This window comes from Neofelis nebulosa, chromosome 2, assembly GCF_028018385.1.
Source record: "Neofelis nebulosa isolate mNeoNeb1 chromosome 2, mNeoNeb1.pri, whole genome shotgun sequence".
NCBI classification, from domain to species: domain Eukaryota; kingdom Metazoa; phylum Chordata; class Mammalia; order Carnivora; family Felidae; genus Neofelis; species Neofelis nebulosa.
In genome coordinates this window covers 103,571,601-103,591,860 of record NC_080783.1, presented here as the reverse complement: position 1 = coordinate 103,591,860, position 20,260 = coordinate 103,571,601, and the positions used below count along the sequence as shown (strand labels likewise).

The 20,260-nt window shown below is 41.9% G+C and overlaps 1 protein-coding gene across 11 annotated transcripts in view; it reads right to left on the bottom strand.

Moving 5' to 3' along the window:
* Positions 1–7,902, bottom strand: part of PTPN4 (protein tyrosine phosphatase non-receptor type 4) — a 217,266-nt gene extending 209,364 nt beyond the window's left edge. For 3 of the 11 annotated variants that reach the window (XM_058715518.1, XM_058715517.1, XM_058715520.1), the window contains exon 1: positions 7,337–7,901. The gene's annotated coding sequence lies outside the window, so the exon portion shown is untranslated. Of the gene's footprint in view, positions 1–7,051; positions 7,071–7,336 lie in introns of those variants that run through there. The other 8 variants (XM_058715515.1, XM_058715516.1, XM_058715521.1 and 5 more) reach the window with 5 other exon arrangements.
* Between the last annotated feature and the right edge of the window lie 12,358 nt (positions 7,903–20,260).

Genomic DNA, 20,260 nt, shown 5'->3' with positions numbered 1-20,260 from the left:
TCTTTGGGCATCTGGAAGAAAAGGCCACACTTGGGCCCACTACCGCGAGCCACGCACAAAGATGTTGCATGCTTAACTTGTGTACACACACACACACACACACAGTATATACACTATATACAGAGTATATACCACATATGGTATATATATGGTATATACTGTGTGTGTGTGTAAAATTATTCAAGGAAAATATTTTTACTAAGAATAATTCAAGGAAAAAATTGGTTGAAGGAGATTCAAGAGCTCTTTGTGCTGTTCTTGCAATTTTTTTTTTTTAATTTTTTTTTTAACGTTTATTTATCCTTGAGACAGAGAGAGACAGAGCATGAACAGGGGAGGGGCAGAGAGAGAGGGAGACACAGAATCTGAAACAGGCTCCAGGCTCTGAGCTGTCAGCACAGAGCCTGACGCGGGGCTCAAACTCACGGACCGCGAGATCGTGACCTGAGCCGAAGTCGGACGCTTAACCGACCGAGCCACCCAGGCGCCCCTCTTGCAACTTTTCTATAGGTTTGAAATTATTTCAAAATAAATTAATTTTTAAAATTCAGTAAGAATTCATGACAACCTTGTGCCTAGCAAAATGCATGGCTCACTGTACGTACTCAATAAAAATTATTTGGCCTTAGAGCTGCCCAAAGAAGAAATCTTGGTATCATCATCAACTCTTTTCCTCTTTCCCTTATATCCAAATGGACACTCAGTTCTAGTGAAACTACCTAATCAGTTTTCGGTTCTAGTCCCACATCCTCATGTTCATTTCCCCGTTTCCAGCTATAATCTCTCACCTGGACCACTGCAAGGGCATCCTAACTGGTCTCTCTAGCCTCATGTTTGCACCATCCTTACATCCTTGCATCATTATCTACAAGTCAGGAGTTACCTTTCAAAACCCACATCTAATCTTATTCCATTATTTAAATATGGATAATTGCTCCCTAATGCAAATTCTGATTTCCTAAGAGGCAGACTAAACATTTGTGTAGGGCACTAGCAAAAAGTACACCTAAAAGGAGTACCAAAAAGATATTTCACACACACACACACAAAACAATCAAGTAGTAATTACTGGGGGGGGGGGGGAAGGGAGGAGAGAAGAAAGGCAGGTTAAAAAGGGGACTTTGATTTGATCTCCTTTGTGTTTATTTTAGGATTTGATATTGGTTATACTTTTTATTACATGTGGGAATGCCAGGGGTGAGTGGGTACCATAAACTTGCCAATACTTAGAGCCTCTAGAACACAGTACCTTTCCCAATCTTTTCCCAACTTGGCACCAAAGAAAATAATTTTTAGGACACTGGAATAAGCCAACACTATAGGAGGTCAAAAGAAGCCATCTAGGGGTTCCAATATGCCCAGGACCGATAGCCTGATGGGTACACCTTGCTCTCTGGCACACATGTGAACCATTCATGGCACACCAGTTGGGAAGTTCTACAGTTCTTACTATAATTCCACTCAAAGCCCAAATAAGGACCCTCGGAAGGTTTCATCCACATAGTCGACACACACATACAGGAACACAGATTCCACACAAAATCAGACACCAAGAGCCAGCCCACAAAGACACACATATACAAGACAACCTGTATTTTTCCAAATACACTATGCACCCTTTCATACTTCTGACATTTTGTACATGCTGTTCTCTCTACCCAGATCACTTCCAACCCGTCCTCCAAGACACTGCTCAAATGCCACATCTCATTTCCCCCAGATCTTATTACACTTGTCACTATGAATTGTAATTGTTTGTTGACATGTGTTACCATCCTAGAATTAGAGCTCAAGGACAACAATCATGTCCTATTTACCTGTATACCACTGATCCCTATAACAGACATTCAAATATTTGTTTAATTCACATATAAATGAGTGTTTACTATGTCATTCCCCCAATAAGCGAAAATTTCCAAAATACATTAATTAAAACCATAAGGTAAAATTTTACAATCAAATTAGCATTTTTTTTTTTTCCAAAACAAGATTGCCCATTTCTCTGAGAGAAACCTGGCATAGAAATATTCATACCACTGGACCATTATCCTAGTTTTAAACTGAGGAAATAAACAAGCTATGAGCACAGAGATACTCACTGTAGATTATAGGAGTAGAAATTTCAGAAACGGCAAAATGTTTAACAAAAAGTAAATGACTAAATCAATCACCTGATTGATAAATCATCTGAACTGCTAAGCAATTGTTTAAGTTATACTCATGATGGGAATGGGAAAATGAGAAAAATATGATCACCTACCATTTATTGACCATCTTTTCTATTTAAAGAGTACTACATGCTTTATACATATTATCCTAATCATTACAACAACTCAAAGACAAGTATTCTTATCCTAATTTCACAGACAAGGAAGTAGGCTTGAGGGTTATATAATTTGTCCAAAGTTTTTGAGATCAGATTCCAACCTACATCAATGTGACTTCAAAGTCTATCATCTTTTTCCTACATTGCAATGCTTCTACTATATGTTTCAAATATATTAAACTCAAAACTGTATCTCTACCATACAACTTAATTTTAAAAGTATGGACAATTGCCTGGAAAAAAAAAAACAAAAATATCTATTAAATGGTAATTAAGGGTGAATGTTGTGACAGTATCATTTTTTCATATTAGCGACTCTTTGAAGCCGAATTGCTAGGCAATGAACTGAACTCCTGAGGCAGTAAAAAAGAACTCCCATTTTAATTTTTTTTATATATTTTTATTAAGGACACAGAACAGGTAACATTGTAAAAACTTAAGAAGGATGTACTCAACTAACTGTATTTAAAAATCATATATTAAGCCCAGGGTGCTTATTACTAGGATTGAAAACCTGTCAATCATGACTGGATTAAGCAGCATTCTTCCAGGGAAAAAAGACTGAATTTTGAGGAAGACTTAAAGAGGAGGCACATGAATTGGAGACAGGAATGTTTCAACTGAGGAAACAAGGGCAGAGGAAAACACAAGAGTATTTTCTTTTTAAGCAAGAATGGGAAACAAAGCTAGTGAGATGAAGTGGGTAGAAAGCCTTCAAGGCCAAGTTGATATGTTTGGAATTAATTTGATAAGTAACAGGGAACTGTAACAGACACATTCTTAAATGGGAAGGTGGCATGCTGAAATAAAAATTTAAAAATTCAAAAAAAATATTTAAAAATTCAAACTTCAGGGGCGCCTGCGTGGCTCAGTTGGTGGGGCATCTGACTTCAGCTCAGGTCATGATCTCATGGTTCATGGATTCAAGCCCTGTGTCAGGCTCTGTGCTAACAACTCAGAGCCTGGAGCCTGCTTTGGATTCTCTGTCTCCCTCTCTCTCTGTCTCTCTCTCTGACCCTCTCCCACTCACGCTGTCTCTCTCTCTCTCTCTCTCTCTCTCTCTCTCAAAAATAAACATAAAAAAAAAAAAAATTCAAACTTTGTTCCAAGGAAAGCACTGCCTTGAATTTAAACAATACTTAATAACTGGAGGGGAGGGGGGAGGCAGGAGGGGGGAATCCATTATCCATTATGTGTGCTTTATACATATTACCCTTCTGAAAAAGAATAACTAAAGAAAAAAGTTTAAATAATGGGTAAATATATTGGTAAGAGGAATCCTTTCAGATACAATGCTTTCAAATATTAAGTGCCACTGTATATTTTAGTAAGAATCACAGAACTCTAGAGCAAGAAGGGATGCTGGAGATAATCTTTTCAGTGACAACCTCTTCATTTTCCCAATGGGTTAAATTGAGGCTCAAAATCAAATAATTTGCTTAATGTCATATATAAACTAGTGGAAGATTCAATACTAAAACTCAGATTTTCTAGGCAGCAAGATCTAAAGCTGTGCTATCCAATATTATAGCCACTAGCAACATCTGGTTATTTAAATTTAAACTGGTTAAAATTAAATACAATTTTAAATTCAGTTCCTCAGGCAGGACAGTCACATTCAAGTGCTCCATGCCACATATGATTAACGGCTACCATACCTGACAGTGCAGAAAAAGAGTATTTCCATCACTGTAGAAAGTTTAATTGGACAGCTTATTCTTCAGAATAAGCTTCAGAGTCAAACAGACCTAGTTTCAATTCTACTTATTGCAGTGTGGTCCTAGTTATTTAATTGCTCTTTGACCCCATTTGGGGGAGGGAGGAAGCAGGGAATTCATAATACCTACCTCACAAAGTGTACTTGATGACTACGTAAGACAACACAAAATGCTCCTTTACATTATCTGGCGCGTAACGGACATTAAACACTTCCCTTGTGTATCCTTCTATCTTTCTACTCCTCTATATAACTTCTTGGTTAAAAGATACAAACACAAGAATGCCCAAATTAGTATCTTCCCCTTAAGATAATCCACAGCACCTCCTTTTCAATCTGTTCCTACCAATTTTTTCAAATACTTACACCTTTCTTCTAGCGTTGCTACTTAGGAGTAACAAAATGAAGAATGAAGGTGGGGGAGGGAGATGCCTCTAACAAAGTTTAGAGAATGTAATAAATATCCCCTCTTATTTCCCACCCTGTTGTATATATGACTATACTGACTGACCATGCAAAGGAAAAGAAATATACTACACTGTTCCTAGATCCTGAACTTCCAAACCAATAGACGATTCTACAGTACTTCTACATTATATTCCTTATCACCATCTGCACTAGTTGAACATTAAATGAAGAAATAACACCTTCATCTTACAATACTTTCCAGGTAAACAGTAATAAAAAAGGATTTCCAGCGTGTTAAACTAACCTTCAAGGCTTCACAGCTTAATCTACTAAACTGACAAATTTAACAAATCTAGACTACAGCATATAAAAAATTTTACATCATGCATGCTATCACCCAGAAAAACAACAAAATTCAACTCAGTTTGTAGCCAGTGAATTTCCACCAATACTAAATTTTACGTAGGGACAACAATTCATATTTAGCCACATAGTTAAACAGACTTGCCATTTCGCATGAGGTCACCAATTTTAACACTCCTAAAAACTAACACAAAAAAATTAAAGAACTTTTAAACAGTCATGTTTAAACATCCACAAAACAAGATTTCTACATATTTTTTAAAGCTTTCTTATTGCTTAAAACGGACCATATCAACTCACAAAAGGGGGGGGCAGGGGAGTGTCCTCCCAGTGTCTCCTTGAAATTTATCTGGCATTCTCTTACCTCAGTCCTTAAAGATAATTTACTCAAAAACATGACCAATGCTCCCCTATAAAGGGTTCAGAATAAGTCAAATAAATGCCAAAGAGATAACACTGCACCTTGTACTGTCACTTTACAACTCAAATAATTTTTTTTTAGACAAAACTAAAATATTCTGAATATACAAATCATAAAGACTAACAATATTCAATGGGGGGGGAGTCACATAAAATTTTTTTTGATGAAAAAAGTCTTTATTACTATCCTACATAAAGTACTTTATACATTGAAAACAGTTAGACTTCTATGCCTGAACCGATGAAATCTAATTTGTGACAGTCTGTAATTTTTTAAAGTCCTTCAATAATAATGAAGTGTACGTTGGTCACATTAGAATAGGTCAAATGAATTTTCCTGAGGCTGCATTCTAAGTACATCTGACCCAGAAAGTATTTTTAGCAAGTGTGTTCAATCAATGCTGGTTTTATGCCTAGCCTAAATTAGAAATTGGGTGTCACAAATTTGAAGTAACAAAGTTAGTAGGGACATTTTAAAAGATATTCAGTTAGAACATAAAAAACCAAGTATGAAACAATTCTATACCCACAGCCCAGAAGCTAAGCAGGTTAGAAAGCAGACAATAAGAAAGTTATATCCTCTCCATTACTACTTTTGAAGAACGTGTGATTTTCCAACTTAATAAACTGTAGCCTACTCAACATTAATAAATACGAGAAAATAGTCATGGCTCCTTGTGTTTAGCTCCTGGCCAAATGTTTAAAACAGATTAGCTAAATCATAAATATCTCCATGTACTAAGAGACTATGATTTTCTTCTTATAAACCAAACCACTCAAGAACATGAGAATATGGGACCACACATGTTTCAGTGAAAAACGGTAACAAAGATATGTGTGTCATTAAAAACAAACAAACAAACAAAACAGAGACATAAAAACAGCTTTGTGGTAACTGGAGCATAAATTTATTCTGACAAAAAATGGTGGGATCGACAAAAGACCGCACTCTTTTATTATGAGTCAGTAAAGAAGTTCTATACAATACACAAACTTCTGCTTATGAAAAATCTTTTTTGAAAAAAATCTATAGGTTGAATTTATATTCATCAAATTCAAGATCTAACTGATACATCTAGCTCTACTCCAGTAAGCAAGCACACCTTGGACTGAGCAATCATTTATTTTAAGGTCAGTTCCTCCTCCCTTAAAAAAAATGAAAAATAATTTTTTTTCTTTGACACGTTAAGGTTCAAAAATTAGGGTAAAAAATCTGGGCTTTTACTGTTCCATGATCTTTTCCCTTAAATCATCTTTTATAAGTCGGATATGTTGGCTTTTGGGTTAGGTACCCCCCCCCCCCCCAAACACGTTTTAAGTGCACTGTTTCAGCTAGACCCACGATCTGGTCACATAAACCTAATATTACTCCAACTCTGATTTAAAAGCAGTTAGTACATTGCAGATATACAGGTTCCCCTGAACAAGCGCTTGAAAAGCCTACAATTCGTTGTCTGTACTGGTGTCACAATATAAGGTAACCCTACACATAAAAGCCTCCCATTTCAAATTTCGCAGAAACACCGATACATGTACCTTTGCAACTGTAAACTGTTCCATCCTAAGGAAACCTTGGGGAATGCATCGGTATCGTCTACTTAGCTACATCTCAACTTTTTTTTTTTGGCCCAACTACAGATTCCTAAACACAAGTATATACCGATAGAATCACAAGAGGCTTAAAACTTCAACGGTAGAGACAGTTTGCCCATGCAGCAGAAGCAAGAAGCACTCACATGAGCCCATTAAAAAACAGAAACAAAACCAAAAAGGAAGCCTACCAACGATGGAAAACTCAGAAGATTCCAAAACCTTACCTAGAGTTTAGGTACTGTGGAACATTCCATCTCCGCACCGATTCCATTTCCTTCTCCCTTCTCCCTTCGCTCACCCGTAACAGATTCCAACATTAACCCCAGGAGCTGCGAGAGCAGAGGTCCCGAGAAGAAAGGGGGGCGGGGGTACAAGCATCATTTTTCCCCTTCTCTGAAATCAACCTAGTGCCTCCGTCTTGCCCTACCTGGCTCGCCTCCCACACCCAGGTAACAGCCTCGCGCGCCTCGCAGGGCCGAGACGCCGGCCGGAACCCCAGAGCCTCTTACCTTCGGTGCACAGCCGCGTCCTCTCGGCTGGAGAAGAAAAGCCTCGAGGCCCGGGCGCGCCGGGGCGAAGCGCGTCCGCCGCGCGGCTCCCGGGGGCTCCCTCAGCGCCCCCCCAGCAGCCGCCGCCGCAGCGGCCGCGCCACGGCCCCGAGCCGCCAGCACCACCTCATACTGCGGGGCTGCAGCGGGCCGGCGCCGCCGGGGAGGCGGGAGGGAGGCGGGCGGCCGGCGCGCTCTCCCACCTCCCTGCGGGGATGAGATAATCCACACACCCCCAAAGTGCCGTGGGGGAGGGGAGCCCCGGGGCGGGGGGCCTGGCCCCAAACCTCGGACCCTTCGGCCAAAGCCAAGTCTCTCCTGTCCCCGACTCAGGCCCGGAATTCAGCCCCCGGGGACCCAGGAGTCCTGAGAGAACAATGTGGGGGGGCCGCGAGGAGCGGAAAAGCGCGCAGCGCGGTGTGAGCGGGCGGGTAATCCGGGGCAGCGTTTGTGTGTGAGAGTGCAAGAGGAGCTCAACCTCTCCCCTCCTTCTCCTCCTCCTCTTCCTCCACCTCCTCCTCCTCCTCCTCCTCCTCCTCCGTCTCCTCCTCCTCCCTCAAGCACACCCCGTCTCCCAGGCCACAGCATAGCAACCGAACATGGCGGCTGCGCAGACGCCGCCACTCAGCGGCCGGGAGCGGCGGCGGCCGCAACTGGAGGCGATCTCGCGAGAGGGGAGGCCAAAAAAACCCTCCCAGCTAGAGCCGACAGGAGAGGTCGCACCCGCGCGCGAGCGCGGGGACACGCAGGTGCGAAAGAGGCCGGACCTGGGTAGGTTGGGGAGGGAGGGCTGGGAGGAGGGGGCGGGGCGCTGTGGCCCCGCCCCATGCCCAGCAGCGATTGCTTACTTGAACTGCGACCCCTGCTGGACCTACTGACCTAAGGGACCGGCCGAGGATCAGAAACCTAAGTTTTAAAGGGGAAAACCGGACCTCTGGGCCCCAAATGTCCCAACTTCAGTGCTGATAGAGGATACAGGTTTTAGGATGTAGTTTTGAATCATTTCCTCTCCTAAATATAGACTCTAAAACAAAGAACAAACAATGTTCTTTTACGAAACAAACGTCTGGGTGCCTTCTGTGTGCCAGGAGCGGTGTGCTTTTAAAAATTGAATTAATTCACCATAACACATATGAATTTGGTGTTATCACACCAGGGGTTTTAGCCACGTGCATTCATATTTTACTGATGGTACAAACTTACTTGTGATAAGACAGATGCCTACGGGCTGGGTGATCTCAGCTGAAATGATGAGAGGAGGGATTTGGGGACCGTCGCACTTTCTTTTTGCAATCATTTTTGTCCCTGTCCTTTCCTGTAGCCTGGTGCCTTCTTGCTCTTCCTTGCTCTTAGCTTCAGTACCCCACCAGAGCCGAGGTCACACAAGCGTTCTTTCAAGCAGCGCTTTGTCTCCAAGCCAACAAAATGCCTCTTTATTAATCAGGACAGGTTTTTACAAGATGAAATCTTGTAAATTTATACAGATCTGTGAAAGACAGCGATTTCTATTGACTCTCTTCTCTTTCGCATGCCTGCTCAGTTTTCCCATTTTAAAAAGACATTTTGTCAGTCCGTATTTTTCCTGCTTTACCTCTTCTACTGACTGTCCTTCCCAGAGCTTAGTTCCAGCAAGTGTTCATTCATCCTCCCCCAAATATGCTTTCCTGCCTCTAGCTCTCCTTTTTCCATGCCTTTGTTCATACTATTCCCCCTACTAAAATGCTCTTCACTTCATCTCCACCTATCAACATCCAGTCATCCTTCCGACCTAAGGTCATGTGGGACTTCCACCAGAAGTAAGAATTCCTTCCTCCTTTGACATTGTAGTTCTTGGTTTGTACCTCCCTTCTGTTTTTAATAGGATACTTATGCTTGTGTGGGCCTTATCGCCACTACTACCTGATAACCCATTGAGGGCAATCATCTTTGTATCAAACTTGTAATATAAATACAGCTGGAGTCTCCACGTTGGAGGGGTTGAAGGAGACATTTTTTTTTTTGTTTTGGGAACCTCCATAGAATGAAACCTTTAGATAAACAAATGTTAAGACTCATATCCATCTACTGTTCTTTGGGAAAATTATGAAGTCATTCTTTAAAAACTTGATATATATGGGGCACTTGGGTGGCTTAGTCAGTTAAGCATCTGACTTCAGCTCAGATTATGATCTCACGGTTTGTGGGTTCGAGCCCTGCATCTCTCTGCTGTCAGTGCAGAGCCTGCTTAGGGTTCTCTGTCTCCTTCTCTTTCTGCCCCTCCCCTGCATATGTGCACTCTCTCTCTCTCCCTCTCTTTCTCAACAATAAACATTTTTAAAAATTGATATATAATTCACATACCATAACATTCATCGTTTTAAAGTGTACAGGAGCACCAGGGTGGCTCAGTGGGTTAGGCGTCCGACTTGGGCTCAGGTCATGGTCTCGCGGTTCGTGGGTTTGAGCCCCATGTCGGGCTCTGTGCTGACAGCCCCTCCCCCGCACATGCTCTGTGTGTGTGTGTCTCAAAAATAAATGAACACTTAAAAAATAATAATAATAAAGTGTACAGTTTAGTGCTTTGTAGTATATTTGCAGAGTTGTGCAACCATCACCACTATCTACTTCCACAACATCATCACCCCCAAAAACCTCTCATACCCATTAGCAGCCACTCTTCACTCCCTCCTCTACCAGCCCCTGACAACCACTAATCTACTTTCTGCCTTTTATAGGTTTGCCTACTCTGGACATGTCATATAAATGAAATCATACATACTGTAAATTCTCTACAAAAATATGTAAATTTTTGCTCATCTTTAAATTACAATCTCTAAAAATTAATATATGCCTATTCTAGATCATTTTGATGACCACTTTGTAACCAAACACTGCCACCTGATTTCATATTTGGCACCGAGAACTGTAACTTTAATTTTCTTGGGCAAATGAGAAAAAAGGAGAGTACTTCTTGGGGCGCCTGGGTGGCTCAGTCGGATAAGTGCCTGACTCTTGGTTTCAACTCAGGTCATGATCTCACTGTTCGTGGGTTTAAGCCCTGCATTGGGCTCTGTGCCAACAGCACAGAGCCTGCTTGGATTCTGTTTCTCTCTCTCTCTCTCTCTCTCTCTCTGCCTCCCCCGCCCCCCCCCCCCCGCCTGCTGGTGATCTCTCAAAATAAATAAATAAACAAACAAAAAAAGTAGAGTACTTCTTGCGGGGATGACAACGTTCTGCCTAAGTGAAGATCAAGCATCCTCATGGCACAACATACAAAAGTTTCACAAAAATTCAAACAGAGAAGAATGTAGGGATAATTCAGTTGATTATAAGCATGCCTTTAAAAACCCATGCCAGGGGTGCCTGGGTGGCGCAGTCGGTTAAGCGTTCGACTTCGGCCAGGTCACGATCTCGCGGTCCGTGAGTTCGAGCCCCGCGTCGGGCTCTGGGCTGATGGCTCGGAGCCTGGAGCCTGTTTCCGATTCTGTGTCTCCCTCTCTCTCTGCCCCTCCCCCGTTCATGCTCTGTCTCTGTCTGTCCCAAAAATAAATAAAAAACGTTGAAAAAAAATTAAAAAAAAAAAACAACCCATGCCATAGCAGTGAGTTCCATTTTCTCATCACAAGGGACACTTTAATTTCAGCAAAACAACATCATCTACTACACTACATGCATGATATTAATTGAATTTTTAATTTTGTTGATTTAATTTGCAAAATTGTTTAGTTTATAGGTGTAAAAAAGCTCACAGCTGTGAGAATAAGGACTTTATATATACCTAATCTTATGTTTATCCATGATTAAGAAACATAATTTAAGTGATTTAATTTTACATTTGAGAGTTAGCAAGATCTTTCTTTTTTTTTTTTTTTTTTAATTTTTTTTTTTTTTTTTTTTTTTTACGTTTATTTATTTTTTTTTTTTGAGACAGAGAGAGAGAGAGACAGAGCATGAACGGGGGAGGAGCAGAGAGAGAGGGAGACACAGAATCGGAAGCAGGCTCCAGGCTCCGGGCCATCAGCCCAGAGCCCGACGCGGGGCTCGAACTCACGGACCGCGAGATCGTGACCTGGCTGAAGTCGGACGCTTAACCGACTGCGCCACCCAGGCGCCCCTAGCAAGATCTTTCTTTGCATTTCAGAGTGGCCCCAAACATTGCTAGATATTGGCAGACACTGCTATTGACTGTGATTTTTTTTTTCCCTTGTCTGCAGCCTGCCCTTGGCTGTGCTTTGGGAGAGTGAGAGCAAGTGTTGTGTCCACACTTGAAGGGTGTTGGCAGGGGAGGACTGGCCTTTTTGCACTGTGTAGTTGACGTTAGGACCTCTTCTAACCCTGGGTAGCCACAGCCAAGAAGGAATGGGCATTTGTTCTGGCCTGTGCAGCCAAGCCATGCGCCTGGACTGTGGCAGTGACCTCTGGCAGCCATAAGGCAACAGAGAATGAAGGACACAAGGACCGGGCGCTGTGGCTCAGCCACCCTGCCATCAGCAACCTGGGAGGATCCCTTTGGAAGAAATAAGTGATCCTTAGGTCAGTGGAGATATCTAGGGAGGAGAACCCCAAGGGAAACCTGGACGCGGCTTGCTCGGTAGACCTCGGGGTACTGACTGTGAATTTTAACATTAAAGAACACGTGACTTGAAGTGACTTGATTTTGTTGCCTAAGCTGATGAAGTGGAACATACAAGGTATACAAGCTTTCAAATACCTGCTTTCTGACATGTGACCTTAATTGGATATCTAGGGGCTCAGTCTGTTGAGCATCCGACTTCTACTCAGGTTGTGATCTCGCGGTTTGTGAGTTCAAGCCCCGCGTCAGGCTTGCTTCGGATGCTCTGCCCTCCACTGTCTCTCTGCCTCTCTCCCACTCACTCTCTCTCTCTCTCTCTCTCTCTCTCAAAAAATAAATAAAATATTTTTTAAAAAGTTTTAATTGGATTTCTACCTGCCTTTGACTGACAACGAAAGGACAAAGGGGGAATTCCATCTTTTTACCTGTCTGGAATCTTCAGGAATAACTTAAAGTGGGGCGCCTGGGTGGCTCAGTCAGTTAAGGGTCTGACCCTTAATTTCGACCCAGGTCATGATCTCGCAGTCATGAGATGGAGCCCTGAGTTGGCCCCCCACCCTGCACTGGGTGTGGAGCCTGCTTAAGATTCTCTTTCTCCCTTTCCCTCTGCTCCTCCCCCTCTCCCTCTGCCCCCTCTTTCAAAAAAAAAAAAAAAAAAAGAGGAATAACAAACTGAAACAAAATAATTTATAGAGTTTAAACCTTTAAGGAGGCATCATATATTTTTCCAACAAGTTCAGAATTCTGTGCCTTGGGCTTCTTTTAATCACGGAGCTGCTTTAAATATGCTTTAAAAAAACTTATTTTTGAAAATTAGATAGCGGGGCGCCTGGGTGGCGCAGTCGGTTAAGCGTCCGACATCAGCCAGGTCACGATCTCGCGGTCCGTGAGTTCGAGCCCCGCGTCAGGCTCTGGGCTGATGGCTCGGAGCCTGGAGCCTGTTTCCGATTCTGTGTCTCCCTCTCTCTCTGCCCCTCCCCCGTTCATGCTCTGTCTCTCTCTGTCCCAAAAATAAATAAAAAACGTTGAAAAAAAAATTAAAAAAAAAAAAAAAAAAAGAAAATTAGATAGCATGTATCTCTGAAGCAGTTGACCCAGATTTGATCACTGTCAAAATGACCTTCTTCTCTTCACTTGCTAGCAATTCTTTCTTCCTTCCTTCTTTCCTTTCTAAAGCAGCAGAAGAACCATGTTGACAATCCCTGGGATCAAGAACTATATAGAAAAATGTAAAACTTTAAAGAATCAAAGACTTCCTCTGGCTTTCGCACTCTCTAAAGGTAAAGGTAGTTTCTTGTGTATACTTCTAGAATTTTCTCCACATCTGTAAGCTAAATGTATATCTTTCCCCCTACGTATAAGGGATTATACTATACATACGCTATTTCACTTATAAATGTACCTAACAAAACATATAGATATATGTCACTCTAAAGGCTGCACCATAGTGTATTTAATCTTGTCTAATAAATGGGCAGTTAGGTCATTTCCAGTTCTTTGCTATTGCATACAATGCTATAAAGAACACTTTCATTTCATGTACAAGAAAACTTTGTACATATAACAAAGTATTTTTTAATGTTAATTCACTTTTGAGAGAGAGAGACAGAGACAGAGACAGAGACAGAGAGACAGAGTTTGAGTTGGGCTGGGGAAGAGACAGCATGAGACACAGAATCTGAAGTAGGCTCTGGGCTCTGAGCTGTCAGCACAGAGCCCAACGTGGGGCTCAAACTCATGAACTGTGAGATCATGACCTGAGCAGAGTAGGCTGCCCAACCGACTGAGCCACCCCGGAGCCCCACAAAGTATTCCTTTATTTTATTTTTTTTTAAGTTTATTTAGGGGTGCCTGGGTGGCTCAGTCAGTTAAGCATCCAACTTTGGCTCAGGCCATGATTTCATGGTTCTTGGGTTCCAGCCCTGCATCGGGCTCTGCACTGACAGCTTGGAGCCTGCTTCAGATTTTGTGTCTCCCTCTCTCTCTCTGCCCCTCCCCAACTTGTGCTCTCTCTTTCAAAAATAAATAAACATTTAAATAAATAAATAAAAATAAAATTTGTTTATTTATTTTGAGAGAGAGAGCAGGAGAGGGGCAGAAGAAGGGGGAGGAGAATCCCAAGCAGGGTCTGTGTTGTCAATGCAGATCCTGACACGGAGTTTGACCCCACGAACCTTGAGATCATGACCTGAGCCAAAATCCAGAGTCAGATGCTTAACTGACCGAGCCACCCAGGTGCCCCAAAGTATTTCTTTAAGACAGAAATGCAATTGGTGGGTTGAAGTGTATGGGCATGTTTAATTTTGATAAATGTTGCCAAGTTGCTCCCACCAACTGCGTGTGAGTTGCTGTTTTCAACCTCTTATTGTTTCTGGGTTTTGTATTTTCATCAATACAAAAACAAAAACATATTTTCTTCTAATACTTACGGTTGTTTTTCCTCTTTTTTAAAATACTTAAATCTATGACCCTCTGGAAATAACGCTAGTGGAAAGAAATAGGGATCCCGCTTCATTTTTTTTCATAGCTATCCACTTGTCCCAATAGCAATCTTCTTGAAGAATCCATTAACAAATTACCACAACTTTGGCGGCTTACAACAACATACACTTATTATGTCACACTTCTGGGCATATGAAGTCCAAGATGGATCGATAGACTATGTTATTTCTGGAGGAGAAATCTCTTGTCTTTTCCAGCTCCTTGAGGCTGAAGTGCTCCTTGGCTCATGGCCCCTCCCTCCATCTTCAGACCCAGGAGCTCTCATCTTCACATCTCTGTCTCCTCATCCCTGCGTCTTCCATGACACCCATACCCCCCTTGGATGAGGACCCTTGTGATTACGCTGGACACATCCACACAGTCCAGGATCACCTCCCCATTTCAAGATCCTTAGTTTAACCACATCTCCAAAGTCCTTTTTGCTATGCAAGCTACCGTATTCACATTATCATTCTGTGCAGATGGTGTGAACATCTTTGGAGGCCACTATCCTGCGTGCCATGATGTGGGGAACAAAGGCAAAAGAAGTGTAGAAAAAATTAAATTTCCTTACAACTTGCAGCCCACTGACAAATACCTGAGATAGAGTGACCTTCTTCAAGGAGCTCAGCTGCCTCAATATTAATACTTCGCTAAGGGCAAAAGGCAACCTTAACCTGACATTGGCCGGATCTCCAGGATCCTGTAAATCTTCTTTAACGTATAGAAATTCCTTTGGAAACTTCTTTTATCTCTACCTGCCCCCCAAGATATATGTTAGCAATCATCCTCCAATCATATGGCCCACTGTTATACATCTGAAGGGACTCGTGACTAATGTTTTACTAGACAGTAGTAAATGACCTTTTCCTAACAACAGCCAGCCCCTCAAAGTCCTGACAACCTTGCTTCCAAATTCCTTAGAGACTTAAACTATCCCTCACCCCCTCAACTTAAAAGTATATACAGTTACTCCTCACAACCCCAGGGCAGCTATTTCTGCCCACAGGTACTGTCCCCGTGCTTTAATAAAACCACTCTTTGCACCAAAAACGTCTCAAGAATTCTTTTTTTTATTAAAAAAATTTTTTTAATGTTTATTTATTTTTGAGAGAGACAGAGCATGAGCGGGAGAGCAGCAGAGAGAGAGGGAGACACAGAATCCAAAGCAAGCTCCAAGCTCTGAGCTGTCAGCACAGAGCCCGACACAGGGCTCAAACCCAGGAACTGTGAGATCATGACCTGAGCCGAAGTCAGAAGCTTAACCGACTGAGGCACCCGGGTGCCCCAAGAATTTTTTCTTGACCATTCCCTCCCAGACCCCAAAACACATCACATCATGCCATGGTCTCTAATGCCATGCTTTTTAGCCATTAGAATCTCTAATCAGTTTTAATACCTGAAAAAAAAGGTTAATTTCACCTCATGACTTCTTTTTCCAAGATGAACATGTTTTTAACTATATGAATATAAAATACGTGAGCCAGGGGCACCTGGCTGGCTCAGTCAGTGTAGCATGAAACTCTCGATCTCCAGGTTGTAAGTTTGACCCCCCACATTGGGTATAGAGATTACTTAAAAATAAAATCTTAAAACAAAAATAAATAAAATAAAATACATGAATCTTAGATTATAACCACAGTATTAAATTACATTGACAGTACATATGGTGTGCTTAGTGTATAATTTGTATATTGTCAGAAAAAATATTATTTGTAGTTATACGTGAATATAATCTGTATATATAAGTACATTCTTTGGACATTATCCATATAAGGCACTTAACCTGTATCTAAGTTTTTTAAATTTATTTTTATTTGTTTTCTTAACTTAAATATTAATGCAAATTTGTTCTCATAATTTTCATTCATAAAAAAACCAACAATCGTGTATTGCTCACCTACTATTTGTTAGGCATCTAGAATATAGGTAAGAGGTGGCCCGTGCCCTCAAGGCAAGTGTTTTTCATTCTTGGGTTGTGACTTACAAATGGGTTGAGAAATCAGGGTGGTAGACCATAACTAGAATCTTGAAAAAAGGAAATGAATTAGGCTAGAAAATAGAGTGCATCACACAAAGTGAAGGTAAACACAGTACTGTGAAACTTTAACTTAGGTTGTATGTTTGTGTGTTTTGTGTGTATGTAGGTTGTGATGTAAGATGTCTTTCTTCCTTTAGGTGTGTGGCCAAAAAGTTTGAGTGCCTCTGGTCTGCGGGAGAATTAAGAAGTAAATAAAACAGTACAAATTCGTAGAAGTGCTTTCATAGATTAAACTCCATGAGGGGAGGAACCATGGCTTACCATTATTTCCTCACAGACTGGTCTGGTTTGGTAATGTCTGGTCTATAATCAGCCCTCAGTTGTCATTCTCCAATAAAGGAAGGGATGAGATGGGCCCAGGAGGCTAGAGAAATCAGTGAAAGGAGACTAGATGACTAGACACATTGTGCCTTGGGTTTTGCCTGGCTTCCACTGGGAGCGTGGACTGCAGGGACAAGATTTGGAGATGAAATGATCTGGTGGAGAATTGAAGGCTGGGCAGAGCCTCGAGAGGGAAGCCTGAGGGACCTTGAGTGACATCTAGTGGCTTCTGTGACCAAATGGGAGGAAGTTGCCTGAGGAATCTCCCATCAGGAGGAATATTATTGGATGTGCTGTATGTTTGAAGAAGAAGAAGAAGAAGAAGAAGAAGAAGAAGAAGAAGAAGAAGAAAAAGAAGAAGAAGAAGAAGAAGAAGAAGAAGAAGAAGAAAAAGAAGAAGAGAAAAAAGAAGAGAAAGAAGAAGAGGAAGAGGAAGAAGAAGAAGAAGAGGAACAAGGAGAAGAAGAAGAAGAAGAAGAAGAAGAAGAAGAAGAAGAAGAAGAGAAAAAAGAAGAGAAAGAAGAAGAGGAAGAGGAAGAAGAAGAAGAAGAGGAACAAGGAGAAGAAGAAGAAGAAAAAGAAGAAGAAGAAGAAGAAAAAGAAGAAGAGAAAAAAGAAGAGAAAGAAGAAGAGGAAGAGGAAGAAGAAGAGGAAGAAGGAGAAGAAGAAGAAGGAGAAAAGAAAAAGGAAAAGATGGGCTCATCCCCACATGATGTATAAATGTTCCTTTATTTGTAGATGAATAGTGTGGTTTTAATGGTCTACACTCTTTTTTGTGTGTGTTGGCTTTATCTATAGGAGCTTTAACAACAGATTAGAAAATCTTGATTAATCTTAATGCCTTTGTAGCATGTACCTGGCACGGCATTTTTAGATGTGCTGTTGGCTGGCTGACATGTCTTGGTCATTCATTCAAGCTGTGGTCATTGATTGGTTACCACCCACATTAAGGATTCTCCTCCCTGGCCTCACATTAGAAGCACTAAGGAAGTTTTTAATAAATACAGAGGAGTTGGGGCACCTGAAGCTCCACCGTTTAAGCGTGTGACTTTGGCTCAGGTCATGATCCCACGGTTTGTGGGTTCAAGCCCTGCATTGGGGTCTGTGCTGACAGCTGGGAGCCTGGAGCTTGCTTTAGATTCTGTGTCTCCCTCACTCTGCCCCTCCCCCACTTGCACTCTATCTCTCAAAAATAAGTAAACGTTAAGAGAAATTAAAAAAAAAAAAGTACAGAAGACTTTGCCCCACTCTGATCCCACTCTATTCTCACTTAATTGGTCAGAGTGGAGCCCAGGGTCCTCTTACAGATGTGGATATAGATGAAGATTTTTTTCAGCTGCCAACAGAGCACTCCTCTCTGGTGACGCAATATTCATGCCCACTCCATGATGCATCTCTCCCTCCAGCCGGCAGGTTCAATAGGCCAGATTAAGTTCCTACTTTCTCTGGTTTTTACACCACTTCTGAGACACCTTGATTGGACTTGCATAATCCCTGGTTTTCATTGGTGATATATTTATTAACTATCTCCAGCCCATGTTTTACCCACAGATGACTCATCTCTCATAAGGCAATTACTCCTTCTCATCTTATTATGTGCAGTGTTTCCCTTCTGTCTATCATGCTCTGCCTTTCCTTTCTTTGCCAAACTCCTACTCACCTTTTAGACTTCAGCTCTCAGGCTGACTCCTCTGAGAAGCCTTCCTTGATCTTCCCCTCACCCAGGACTCAACTCTTTGTGTCCCCAGGAAAGCACATAGCCCATGACGTGGCAATGGGCCAGCTCCTCTCTTTTCCCCAGTTGATTTTTAAGCTTCTTAGAACATCGATCTTGGCTTTCATTTATTTCTGGATCCCCCAAATCCACACACAGTAAAGACCCCTCCCCCCAAAAAATGGTTAGTGAAATAAACTAATTCTCTAGTTCCATTCTCAGAGGATGGTGTTATGGCAAGGGGCAATAGGATAAAGGATTAACTTCAAATCTTATTAAAGCCTTGGCGATGGGGAGGGGTGGGGAAATTGTTTCTTGAAAGTCAAGCTGGAGAGCATGAACATTGAGTGGCAGATGATAAAAGAGTGTAAGGAGTATGATGATGTAATCAGCAATTTAGGAAAAATCAATTTCATGCTTCTGAGGAGGGAGAGATTAGGATTGGGCAAAGACTGATCTGGAAGACCAATTAGAACAGTGACAATACTGCCCCATGAGTCAGTACTGACACTCACCCCTACCTTCCCCCCACCCAATTCTGATAAGTCACCCACAGCTTTCCCAGGCCCTATCCTTGATCAATAATCACAGCCATGGAGAACTTTGGTGTTGAAGGGAGTCTATCCTATGCCTCAGATGCAAGGGAAGAAAATTCAGAAGTGTGTTGTAATAGTCTGGATGTCAAGTACTAGAAACTTCATGTATAATCATTATATATTTAATCAGTTTAAATAGTGATTCCACAATTTTTTTTTTAATTTTTTGAATGTTTTTTATTTTTGAGAGAGACAGAGAGACAGAGTGTGAGCAAGGGAGGAACAAAGAGAGGGAAACACAGAATCCGAAGCAGGTTCCAGGCTCTGAGCTGTCAGCGCAGAGCCTGACTTGGGGCTCGAACTCACAAGCCGTGAGATCATGGCCTGGGCTGAAGTCGGGCGCTTAACCGACCAAGCCAGGCGCCCCTGATTCCAAAAGTTTGTTTTTTTTTAAGTGTATTTGTTTATTTTGAGAGAGAGAGAGAGGGAAAGAACGAGTGGGGGAGGGGCAGAGAGAGAGGGAGAGAAAGAATGCCAAGCAGGCTCTGAGCTGTCAGTGAAGAGCCCCATGTGGGGCTCAATCTCACCAACTGTGAGATCATGACCTGAGCCAAGATCAAAAGTCAGACACTTAACCAACTGAGCCACCCAGGCACCCCGATAATGATTCCAATTTTTTATCTTGGATATAAACTTTGGCTGGTGACAAAGCAAAACATCTAATGGAAGGTAACAAATGGTTTTCTTAGCACTCATTACTAGTCACCTAAGTTTGTATGAATTTCTAGTAAGGGCAGCAAGGCCCTGGATTGGATTTATTATGTACGGTGATCTTTTATGGAATGTTTGATAAATAACACAGCATGTTCTTAATGGTCTGATAAGTTTCATTGGAAAAACCATCTATACTGTTCTTATAGGAATTCGGCAAGTTATACTTTTTTTTTTCCTTCAATCTCAACATCCAGTAATATATTAAACCCCAAATTAGGTCATGCTTCCTTCTCTTCAACTCTCTTTAGGCTGAACTCAGAAATGAAGGCAACTACCCACTGTGAGTGAGACAAACAATGTTTCTCTGACCAAAATCAGTCAGTTACAAAATCCTAGGGACGCCTGGGTGGCTCAGTCGGTTAAGTGTCCAACTTGGCTTAGGTCGTGACCTCGCAGTTCGTGCGTTCAAGCCCTGCGTCAGGCCCTATGCCAACAGCTCAGAGCCTGGAGCCTGCTCTGGATTCTG